Source organism: Balaenoptera musculus, chromosome 15, assembly GCF_009873245.2.
Source record: "Balaenoptera musculus isolate JJ_BM4_2016_0621 chromosome 15, mBalMus1.pri.v3, whole genome shotgun sequence".
Taxonomy (NCBI): Eukaryota; Metazoa; Chordata; class Mammalia; order Artiodactyla; family Balaenopteridae; genus Balaenoptera; species Balaenoptera musculus.
In genome coordinates, this window is record NC_045799.1 from 85,215,250 (window position 1) to 85,225,430 (window position 10,181).

Here is a 10,181-nt window from a genome sequence, read left to right on the forward strand (position 1 = left end):
TGGGAGATTTGAGGGAGGGACGAGCAGCGGCTGCCGTTCCCAGTACATCCTGGTCGGACGTCAGAATGCGCAGACGCAAGGTGTCGCTGGGGCCAGTGGTCCTCACCCTCTCCACTCTGCCCGGGGCGGGTGTGGACATCCTCTGGGCTCCACGTCACAGCACCCTCTACTCTTTTCACCTGCAGACCCTTGGCCGTGGTCCAGAGGGACAGTAGCCACCCAGGTGTGCGTCCCACCATCCTCTCCATGGAATTCCCAGCCAAGTCCGCTAAAGTTGCCGCGTGTGCTTGACTTCTTTTATTTCCCCCAAGGACCCACCTTGCCCACTGCTCCGTGTTCCGCGGAAACTGCTGAATGACTTCTCTGTGATCTCCCAGAAGCACCTTCCAAACCTTCACTTCCCGGGTGTGTAAAGGTCCAATGTCTAGAATAAACCCCTAGTTCCAAAATTCTCATAGTGGCCCTGCTTCCCTGATTGAACCCTGACAGATACACCAAGAAAAAGTTATGCAATGGTTAAGACCCCTGCAATGGTTCTCACGATGACATAATACTGTGAAAAAGGCTGGTATTCAGAATACATAGGGAAACCCTCAGGTAAATTCATAACTAAATGCGATTTTGTTTTTATTCCTTTGTATGATACTTCTACAAACCCCAAACCAACAACTCCCCTGCCCCCCAGATCCCACAAAGCCACATTTGGAGGAAAACATGGTCACTGTATCTGTATTTTATTCTCAAGACCTGGCACAGATGCTTCACAAATACTTTGAAGCCAGCTGATATTTTCTGCTCTTGCCTTTTGTGTTCTTCCTCCCAAGGTTTTACAAAGCCTTTCCTAGTCTGACTCTTAATGCAAAGGAGGCTTTTGGATTCCAGGTAAAATCTGGCTCTTCTTGAAATCCTATGCTGGTAGCGAGCCCTTCCATTCCCCTTGGGATTTAAATGAAAACTTTCAACTGCTGGCCAGCAGTTGGGACTTAATCTTTCCAGGTTTTTAATTTGACACATGCAGTACTTATCTGTTTTTTGTTTGGTTGTTTTTTAATTTGAATTGTTAACAGCTTTTACACGTTAAGTGAATCTTGATTTCTGACTCCTCCAAAAATCTTGATTTCTGACCCCTCCGAAAACAATCAGAAGATGCAGCATTACAGGGCCCTCAAACCCGCCTGCCCATAGGTGGGTGGGGTTGAGCAGCAGCTGCCCTTCTGGGCTGTGAGCCCCACTCCCCACCAACCCCTACTGTCCTGCCCTGAGCCTGCTGCCTGCATTTATTCTGGCTGCCAGGCTCCCCTGGTGGGTGGTGAGTCTGTGCCTCGGTCCTTCCCATGGACACCTTTCCAGGCACTGACCCTGGACGTAGTGAGCTGCAAGGTGCTCTTCTTGGGCTGCAGGGTCCTTCAACACACTATCCTGCCACCAGCCCTGGGAGCTCTCCAGATACTTACTGCTGTCACAGACGAGATAGGGTGAGCAGGGGACATCACACCCAGCGTGCAGAAGCTTACATTTCAGTCAACTGACATTTCTTCTGTCTGGGAGATTTCAGCCCACTTATAAGCTTTTTATCCTTTTGGTGTTTTTCTGCAATTCTTTGTTGACTTTCACAGCCTGTCGGTCTGGATGATATTTTCTGCTTCCGTGACCCTCAGTTTGTCCATTATCAGGCATAGCTGAAAAATCAAGTCTCATCTGGAGATGCCAGCATTGTCTAAGGTTGCTATTTCATTTATTATTATACTCGTTTCACATTGAATTTTTCTTTCACTATTTCAAAGTCTCTTTTTAATCATTTTCAGGTTTTTACATCAGATTTTTTCCACAGGACTTTAGAAGCGGCTACTGGTCTGGTTGCAGTGGGGTGCAGTGGGGTACAGGGCCCCATTTCTGGCCCCATTTGTCAATCTACCTGCCCCTAACATCCCATACTCTGGCCAGACTGAATGCCAGCAGACCCACGGACACTGCACCCACTTTTTCTCTTTGCTTAAAAGCTCTTTCCCCTCCCTTAGTTGCCTGATAAATCTCAGTTTGCGCTGCCTTCCCAAGGAAGGGTACCCTGATTGTAACAGGGAACAATAAATCTGACTCCATACTGGATCTGTTTCTTTTACTTTAACCTTTGTACCCTATTGCTTTAGCTTCCAGTTAAGAATGTTGCCTATAGCCTGAAATACACAGGAGAGCCCATTCTCAAGGCTCTGACCTTTAAGGGTATAACACTTTTCCATTTAGATAGAGATAAAAAGTGGCAGAACAGAGAAAGACATTTGTCCTGTTGGAGGTTTACAGGAACACGGTGGCCTGACCTACGTGCACAGCTGCAGGAACAAAGGGTTCTTGACACCAAGAAGTCTGCCTCGACCAGCCACATCACCTTCCCTTTTTCGTATAAAAGGGGCCTGAATTCTGACTTGGCTAAGATGGCTCTTTGGGACACTAGCCCACCATCTCCTCGGTCTGCTGGCTTTGCAGAGAAAGTCGCTCTTCCTCGCCCCAGCAACTTGTATCTTGATTTACTGGCCTGTCGTGTGGTGAGTAGTACGAGAGAGCCTGGACACGGTAACATGATCTCTTAGAAGGAGCACAGCACCCTGCCCTGCCTCTAGGTTCCTACGACCCTGGCTCATACATCTGTAACAGCACCTCTCTCAGTTTTGCATCAGTTTACAAGTCTGCACCCCTCACTCGACTTCAAGCCCCTTAAACACTGGGATCTTCTTTTATAAAACTTTTTTCATCTTTGCGCCCTGAGTTTGAGAGTACTATGGGAGTGTATTGGTCAGCTATTGCCACAATAACGCTGTGTAACAAATCAACCCCAAACTCACTGGTGAACAATGCCAAGCATTTAACAATAACAAGCACTTATTTCTGGCTCACATGTCTGCCAGTTGGTGGGGATTTGGCTGATCTAGGCTGGGTTTGGCTCTGCTCGGCCAGAGCTTGCCTGCTCTGTGCTTCTTATTCTGGGATTAGTGGGACACCAGAGGCATGCAGCATGTAGCTCAACTGGATGAGCACATTTTAAGCCTTAGCATCTCGCCTGCTAACACCCCATTAGCCAAAGCATGACATACGGCCAAGGCCAGTGTCCAGTCGTGGGGAAATACTCTGCCCAGTACTTCAGTCTACCCCAGGGTACGTAAATATTTGTGGAATCAGCAAATATGGTCTATTCAAGAAATTATGAAAGATTCCTCATTAACTGTGTAGAATTTAGCAACTGCACATTTACCCACATGGGAGAACAAACTTTGGGAGGCTGTTTCCCAAATGTGCCTCTACATCACCCCACCCATTTTTAAAAGCAGCACTGACTGTTTCAAATCCACCTGGAGGGTCCATGTCATAAATGGACAGCAGCCTTGACTGGGATGTTTGGTTCCCTCGTGAACTGAGGCAACACGGGGCCATCTGGGTGAACCCGCCTCCGGTCCCCATCTCCGTCTGCTGTACTAACATTCACTCACGCGTCAAAAGGGAGCAAAAGGCTGAAACTTTATGAAATTCTTGTCGACCGTCGTGTTTTATTAAACCAGTACTGTAGGGTGAGTGCGGGCGTATATACGGGAATTATTAACAAAGCTTATGAAGGAGAAAACATTTTGGCCCATTATTGTTCCTAATGTTTGTTCTTTTGATTATTTGCTGAATTTCATTACAGAAACCCGAGGGAGATGGGCCCTTTCCAAGCTCTTGCCCATGGAAGTTAATCCTGGGGATTTTTATGCAGTGAAATTTGTTTTTAAGGTTCGTCTTTGTCAGGTTGGTGCAGAATTTTCCTTTAACATTTGAAGAGAGGCAGAGGTCAGGAATAATATGCATAAATATGTTTCCTAAACAGTTAATTCTTTCCCTTAAGATGATTTGGGAAAGTGGAGGGGAATAAATTTTCATTATGTAGCAGAAAATGTTGAATAATTTAATAGGCATTTTCGAACACCTGCCTGTGAAATAAAGGCAAGGCACAAAAAGTGAAGGGATGCTTGGAATCGTTCAGGTAGGGACATGTGCCCAGCACAGAGGGGATAGGAGAGGGACAGGAAATGACAGAAGGGCGCTGTGGGTCAGTGAGGGGCTGTGGTCTGCAAATCCCATTGACCTGGTTCTTACCACTTGAGGTTGGAGATGCTGAATTACATGTGGGCAGTCGTACTGCTAATCACCGTTGATAGGAAGTTCTCACTGCCATTGTGGCTTGTGTAATTCATACTAGAGGGCAGCTCTCCAACGCTCGTGTACGGAGATGAGATTTTGCTGAGAAATGTCTCATCATCACCATTTTCTACAAAAACCACATGCGTTGTTCTAGGCTGCGCTCAAGTTACAGTGATAGGTTTCGTACACTATATTTGCCTTCTCCCTGGTTTCTCAGCTTCGGCCCCACTGACCTTCTTTGTTGTGGGGTGTCCCGTACACTGTAGGATGTTCAGCTGCATCCCTGGTCTCTACCCACTAGATGCCAGGAGCACTGCTCACGCAGCATGACAACCGAATATGTCTCCAGACTTTGCTACATTGTTGCTGGAGGGGATACAATCGCCCCTGGTTGAGAACCACTGCCTTCATCCAATCCACAAACAATTATGTGGTTGTCATCCAGGGAAATGGAGATGAAAACAATTCAGTACTGTTTTCCTCACGAGCTTTGCAATAGCATCAAGTTGGAGAACGCAGGGTGTTGGCAAAAGAACAGGGAGACAGGTTCTCCTAGTGGAGTGTTGGTACAAGTACTGGGGAGGAGGGGGGCAATTGTTAGGTTCTATTCAAACTAAAAATGCACATTTCCAGTGACCGAGACCTCTTTCAGTATCAACCCAGCAGAAATCGTGGCACTTTTACAAGAGGAAGCGTTTAAACGATGTCTGTAGCAAAATGACTTGGTATTGTGAAAAGCGGAAAACCTCCTATGTGCCCATCAACAGGAGACGAGCTCGTTAAGCAGCAGTGACTGCGACGCGGGGCTATTTTGCAGCAGCTAAAAATAATTAGGTGCATCTGTGTGTACTACTGTGGACAGACCACTGAGACAAAGCGTTAGGAAAATAAAAAGCAAATTACCAGATGAAAGGTCCAGAATAATTTCATTGATGTTTCCCTCTCACTCCCTCTCTCTCATATAAACACAGTGTTTCCTTCAGTTGCATGTTTGTGTATGTAAACAGAAGTACATAGAAAAAGGTCTGGAAACACTCTCTGCGAGCGGCAGGGCCACTGTGCCTCCATTCTCCCCTTCCTCAGGGCTTGGCGAGGGCTTTGCTGGTAACCGGGCTGGGAGTCTGGAGGGGATAGAAGGACAGGGCGGGGGTGAGTGGAGAGGTGGCACAGGCCAGTGTTTGTTCAAAAGTAGGGCATCTACACGTGTGTTCACAGCATCGCTATTTACAACCCAAAAGGGAGATAATCCCAAGTGTCCAACAGATGAATGGATGGTATAGTTACACACCCAAAGGAATACTATTCATGCATACCAAAAAAAAAATACTGATTCACAGTACAGCATGGATGAACCTTGAAAACATGTTAAGTGAGAGAAGCCAGACACGAAAGGCCACATATTATATGATTCCGTTTATATGAAAGGTCCAGAATCGGTAAATCCGTAGAGACAGAAAGCAGATTAGCATTTGTCATGATCTGCGGGCGGAGGGGTCGGGGGGGAATGGGGAGTGACTGCTTAAGGGTACAGGGTCTCCTTTTGAGATGAGTAAGTTCTAGAATTAGAGGTAGTGGCTGCACAGCCCGGCGGATGTACTAAATACCACTGAACTGTTCATTTCAAAGTGGGCAATTTTATGTGATATGAATTTCACCTCAATAAAAAATAAATTTTAAAAAAGTAGGGCAGCACTTATTCTGAGAACCAGGCGGAATCAACCGTGAGCACAAGTGCCCACATCTGCTCCTCCAGAAACGACTCTTCGTCATGACACCAGGGTCAGGACGACCCCTTGACGAAGTGCATGTTTGCTGTCAAGGACGTGGGAAAATGTTCACTCCTAATTGACAAAAGTCGAATACTTGGATTTGAGACACAACGCTAAGGTAACAACTCAGCTCTGCCAGACACTTGGTAGAAAAACATGAAGAAGGCACTGACTTGGCCTTCAGGGCCTCTCGGAGTTGAAACAGTCCCCAAAACAAATCATTAATATGTGGTAAATCAGTGCCAGAAGGATGCTTACCATTTTGGGAAAACACAAAGAAGGGAAGGACTACCTTCCTGGGAAACGTCGAAAAGAAGCACATCCCTGAGATGGTGGGTCTTTCAGGCCCCCCCCCCCCCCCGACAAGGGAGGGGAGCTCAGAAGGAAAGAGCCTAAAGGCACCTTTAAGATGCAGGTAAAGGGCTTCCCGGGTGGTCCAGTGGTTAAGACTCTGCACTCCTAATGCAGGGGGCCTGGGTTCGATCCCTGGTCGGGAAACTAAGATCCCACATGTCACACGGCACGGCCAAAAAACAACAAAAAAAAGATGCAGATAAAAATGCCCGTTTCGAGAGGGTGTGAGGAACAGACTTCCTGCGTCTGCAGGCGGCCAGCATGACAGGCTAAGGGCCAGGCCCTCCGTGCCCCCAGCACGCCCACCAGGTCCTCTCATCAGCTCGCACGGCTGTGATCCCATGTTTGCTTTGACTCTCAAACCCCGCATCCTTCCCGCCCCCCGCCCCGCCCCATTTTAAGACAATGACTTCGCATCCTTCTCCACCTAGGAAACGGAAGCCGCCAGTGTGAGACTCCGTCACCTTCCCAGGCTGTGCCCACAAGGCCCCGACGCCTGGGCTGCCTCCTCCTTCCCACCTGCTGCTCGGGGGTGTGGGGGGTGCCCAGATCAGGGCCTGACCCCCCCCTGTGCCCTTGAGCCCCTCCTTCATTCCCCCCTGTTGTTTACATCTTATTTGTGCGAGACGTTTGCTACAACCGATGGACCAATATTGCTGCCTCGTCATTAACCGAGCCCACAGTTTCACTCTGCATCAAACAATCCACAGGTTTTGACAAATGCATCCACCGTGCCTGCATCAGAGAGAGTCCTCTCACTGCCCTAAAAATCCTCTGCGCTCACTTATTCATCCCTCCCTCCTTCCTTCTCCCAGCCCCCGGCAACCGCTGATCTTTCGACTGTCTACATAGTGTCCCTTTTTCCAGAACGTCATGCGCTTGGCCTCACAGTCTACGGCCCTTTCAGTCTGGCTGCTTTCGCTCAGTGATACGCATTGAAGGTCCGCCACGCCTGTCCACGGCGTGACAGCTCATTTCTCGTCTGTGCTGAATAACAAGCCGTCGATTGGATGAACCATGTGCCTCCACGCGCCTGCCGAGGGCACCTTGGCTGCTTCCAGTTCCCGGCGACTTCGGTGAAGCTGCTGCGAGCATCCAGCGGCAGGTCTTTGCGTTTAACACGGGCAAGTCTCGACACCTCGTTCCGTTCCCGACGGCTCCTTCTCCATTTCCTTCCTTGTCTCCGCCTTTCTTCCCTCACCTCCCACTCGCTTCTCAACTCAACCCACTCTTGCTTCCTTTCTCAGAGCTGTTACCCAACCAGGTCTGTTTTGCCCGCGCACATCAAGCCCAAACGCTGCGGTGCCTGGGTTTGCAGCAAAGAGACGGGTTCTTGGCAAGGCAGCCAAGCGAGGGGACAGAACAGGTCTCAGATCCGCGCCCCGAAGGTGAGGCGCTGGGGTGTTTGTGGGATGAAGAAAGAAGCAGCAGGGCAGTGGAGGCGTGGGCAGCCCGGGGAGAGGTGGTGGGAAAAGGTGCGGTCGAGGTCCTTCTGCGCAGGCGTAACTAAGCCACGGCCCTCAGCACGACCTGAGGGTGGAGTTTTCGGCTCGCTGACGTCAAAGGGTCACGGAGCGGACACTCGCGCATGCCCAGTTGGAGGGTCTTATCCGGCTCAGCTGGAACCAGACACAGCTGACTCCAAGCTCCCGGACCACAACTCCGGCGGACACCTTATTGTTTAGGCTCCGTGCTGCTGGGAGGACGTGCAAGTCTTCGGTAGACGACCTTAATTAGTGAAGGCGGGGGAAATGGATTTGAGTGATGATTACCCACAGCGTCAGTAGTTCAGCCAAGTGTGGTCTCTGGAGCAGCAGCCGTCACCTGAGAACTCATTAGAAATGCGATTCCCGGCCACCCCGGACCCGCCGAGTCGGACAGTGGAGCGGGGCCCGTCTTCCGCATTTTAATCTCCCTGCGTGATGCTGATGAACGTTCAAGTTTGAGAACTGTAGCACTAAACCACAGCCCTGGACGGTCCTGGCGTCTCTGAGCTTAAAAGCACTCAAAGACAGTGGGATACCTCCTCACACCCTCCAGAACACGTAGATCGAACAGTCTGACTACAACAAGTGTCCACGAGGAGGCGAAGAGACTGGAACCCTCATCCACTGCTGGTGGGAACGTAACACGGTGCAGCCGCTGAGGGAAACAGTCTGGTGGCTGTAGGACTGACCACAGTTACCATAGGACCCAGCAGCTCCACTCCTAGATGCCCATGAGAAATGAAAATGTACATCCACACGAAAACTTGCACACCCGTGTTCAGAGCAGCATTATTCACAGTGGCCTAAAGGTAGAAGCAACCCAAGTGTCCACTGATGGATGAAAGGATAAACAAAATGTGGTCTATTCATACGAGGGAATATTATTCAGCCATAAAAAGGAATGAAGAACTGACACACGTGCTACAACATGGATGAACCTTGAAAACATGATGCTCACTGAAAGAAACGAGTCATAAAGGACCACACGCTGTACGACTTCATTTGCATATAATGTCCAGAATAAGCAAACCCATAGAGATGGCAAGTAGATTAGTGGTTGCCAGGGGCTATGATGGGGGTGGGGAATAGTGGGCTGATGACTACATGTATGGGACTTCTTCTTGAGATGATAAAAATGTTCTAAAATTGACCGTGGTGATGGCTGCACATGTCTGGAAATATCCAGAGAGCCACTGATCCTGTACACTTTAAATGGATGAACTGTAGCCCAATAAAGCTGCTTTAAAAAAACACACAGGGCTTCCCTGGTGGCGCAGTGGTTAAGAATCCGCCTGCCAATGCAGAGGACACGGGTTTGAGCCCTGGTCCGGGAAGATCCCACATGCCGTGGAGCAACTAAGCCCGTGCGCCACAACTACTGAGCCTGCACTCTAGAGCCCGCGAGCCACAACTACTGAAGCCCATGCACCTAGAGCCCGGGCTCCACAATGAGAAGCCACCACAATGAGAAGCCCGCGCACCGCAATGAAGAGTAGCCCCCGCTCGCCACAACTAGAGAAAGCCCGCGCACAGCTACGAAGACCCAACTCAGCCAAAAATAAATAAATAGATGAATTTATATAAACACACACACACACACACACACACACACCCCCCATCCCATTGCTTTTACTATCAAGTTAGGAGTCTTTCCAGCAGGCTACGGAACACTGAATGGCTACAGAGTGACCCAGGGGAGGCTGTCTCCCCACTGTGATGCTTTTCTGTGCTCATACTTTTTCTCAGATGCAGCTCACGTGGGTCTCTGCTCGGGTCTGCCCCTCCCCCGACCAGCCCCACTCTTTCAGGGTGCCCTGCCTTTTCCTTCATCATGCTTATCACAGTTTGTGAAGCATCTTTGCTTTTGTTTCATCAGCATCTGGTTCTCTCATGAGACCCTAAGCTCCACTAAGCCCCGCACCAGATCTCTTCTGTCTGCAGCACCGAGCACGGTGCCTGGCATGGAGAAGTAAATATTAATCACGTTAACTAATATTAATGGAAATGCTAATTAGCTTCCATACACCTGTGGGGAATGCATCAATATTCTTCAAACGCATGCAAAAATCATTATAATTGCTTTTCTTCTTAGCTGAGCATAAATTTCGTATAATTGCCCATCTTTTTTGAGTTGGAAATAAACTTGGAGAGGTCGCTGTCATTGATTGCATAGGTTAAAAAGCCCATAATCCCAGCTGACCTTTCATCTATAAACCCCTGCTGTTGGGGGGAAGGGGAGGATTAACTCAGAAGCTTCGTAGAAACCCAGACAGAACTTGGGAATATCCACCTTCATTATCCTGTCTGAAAGGCAGGCCTCTGTCGGTATCTTGACATAAATTTATCCAAGTTGTCCGCTCATGTCAGTCTTGGGTTTCAAGATATTTATTATTTCTTTAGGGGT

The 10,181-nt window shown here is 48.9% G+C and overlaps 1 non-coding gene across 1 annotated transcript; it reads left to right on the forward strand.

Annotated features, from left to right (window-relative positions):
• The first annotated feature begins 6,360 nt into the window (after nt 1–6,360).
• TRNAR-CCU lies at nt 6,361–6,434 on the forward strand. The gene has a single exon. It is a non-coding gene; the product is annotated as a tRNA-Arg (tRNA).
• The last annotated feature ends 3,747 nt before the right edge of the window (nt 6,435–10,181 follow it).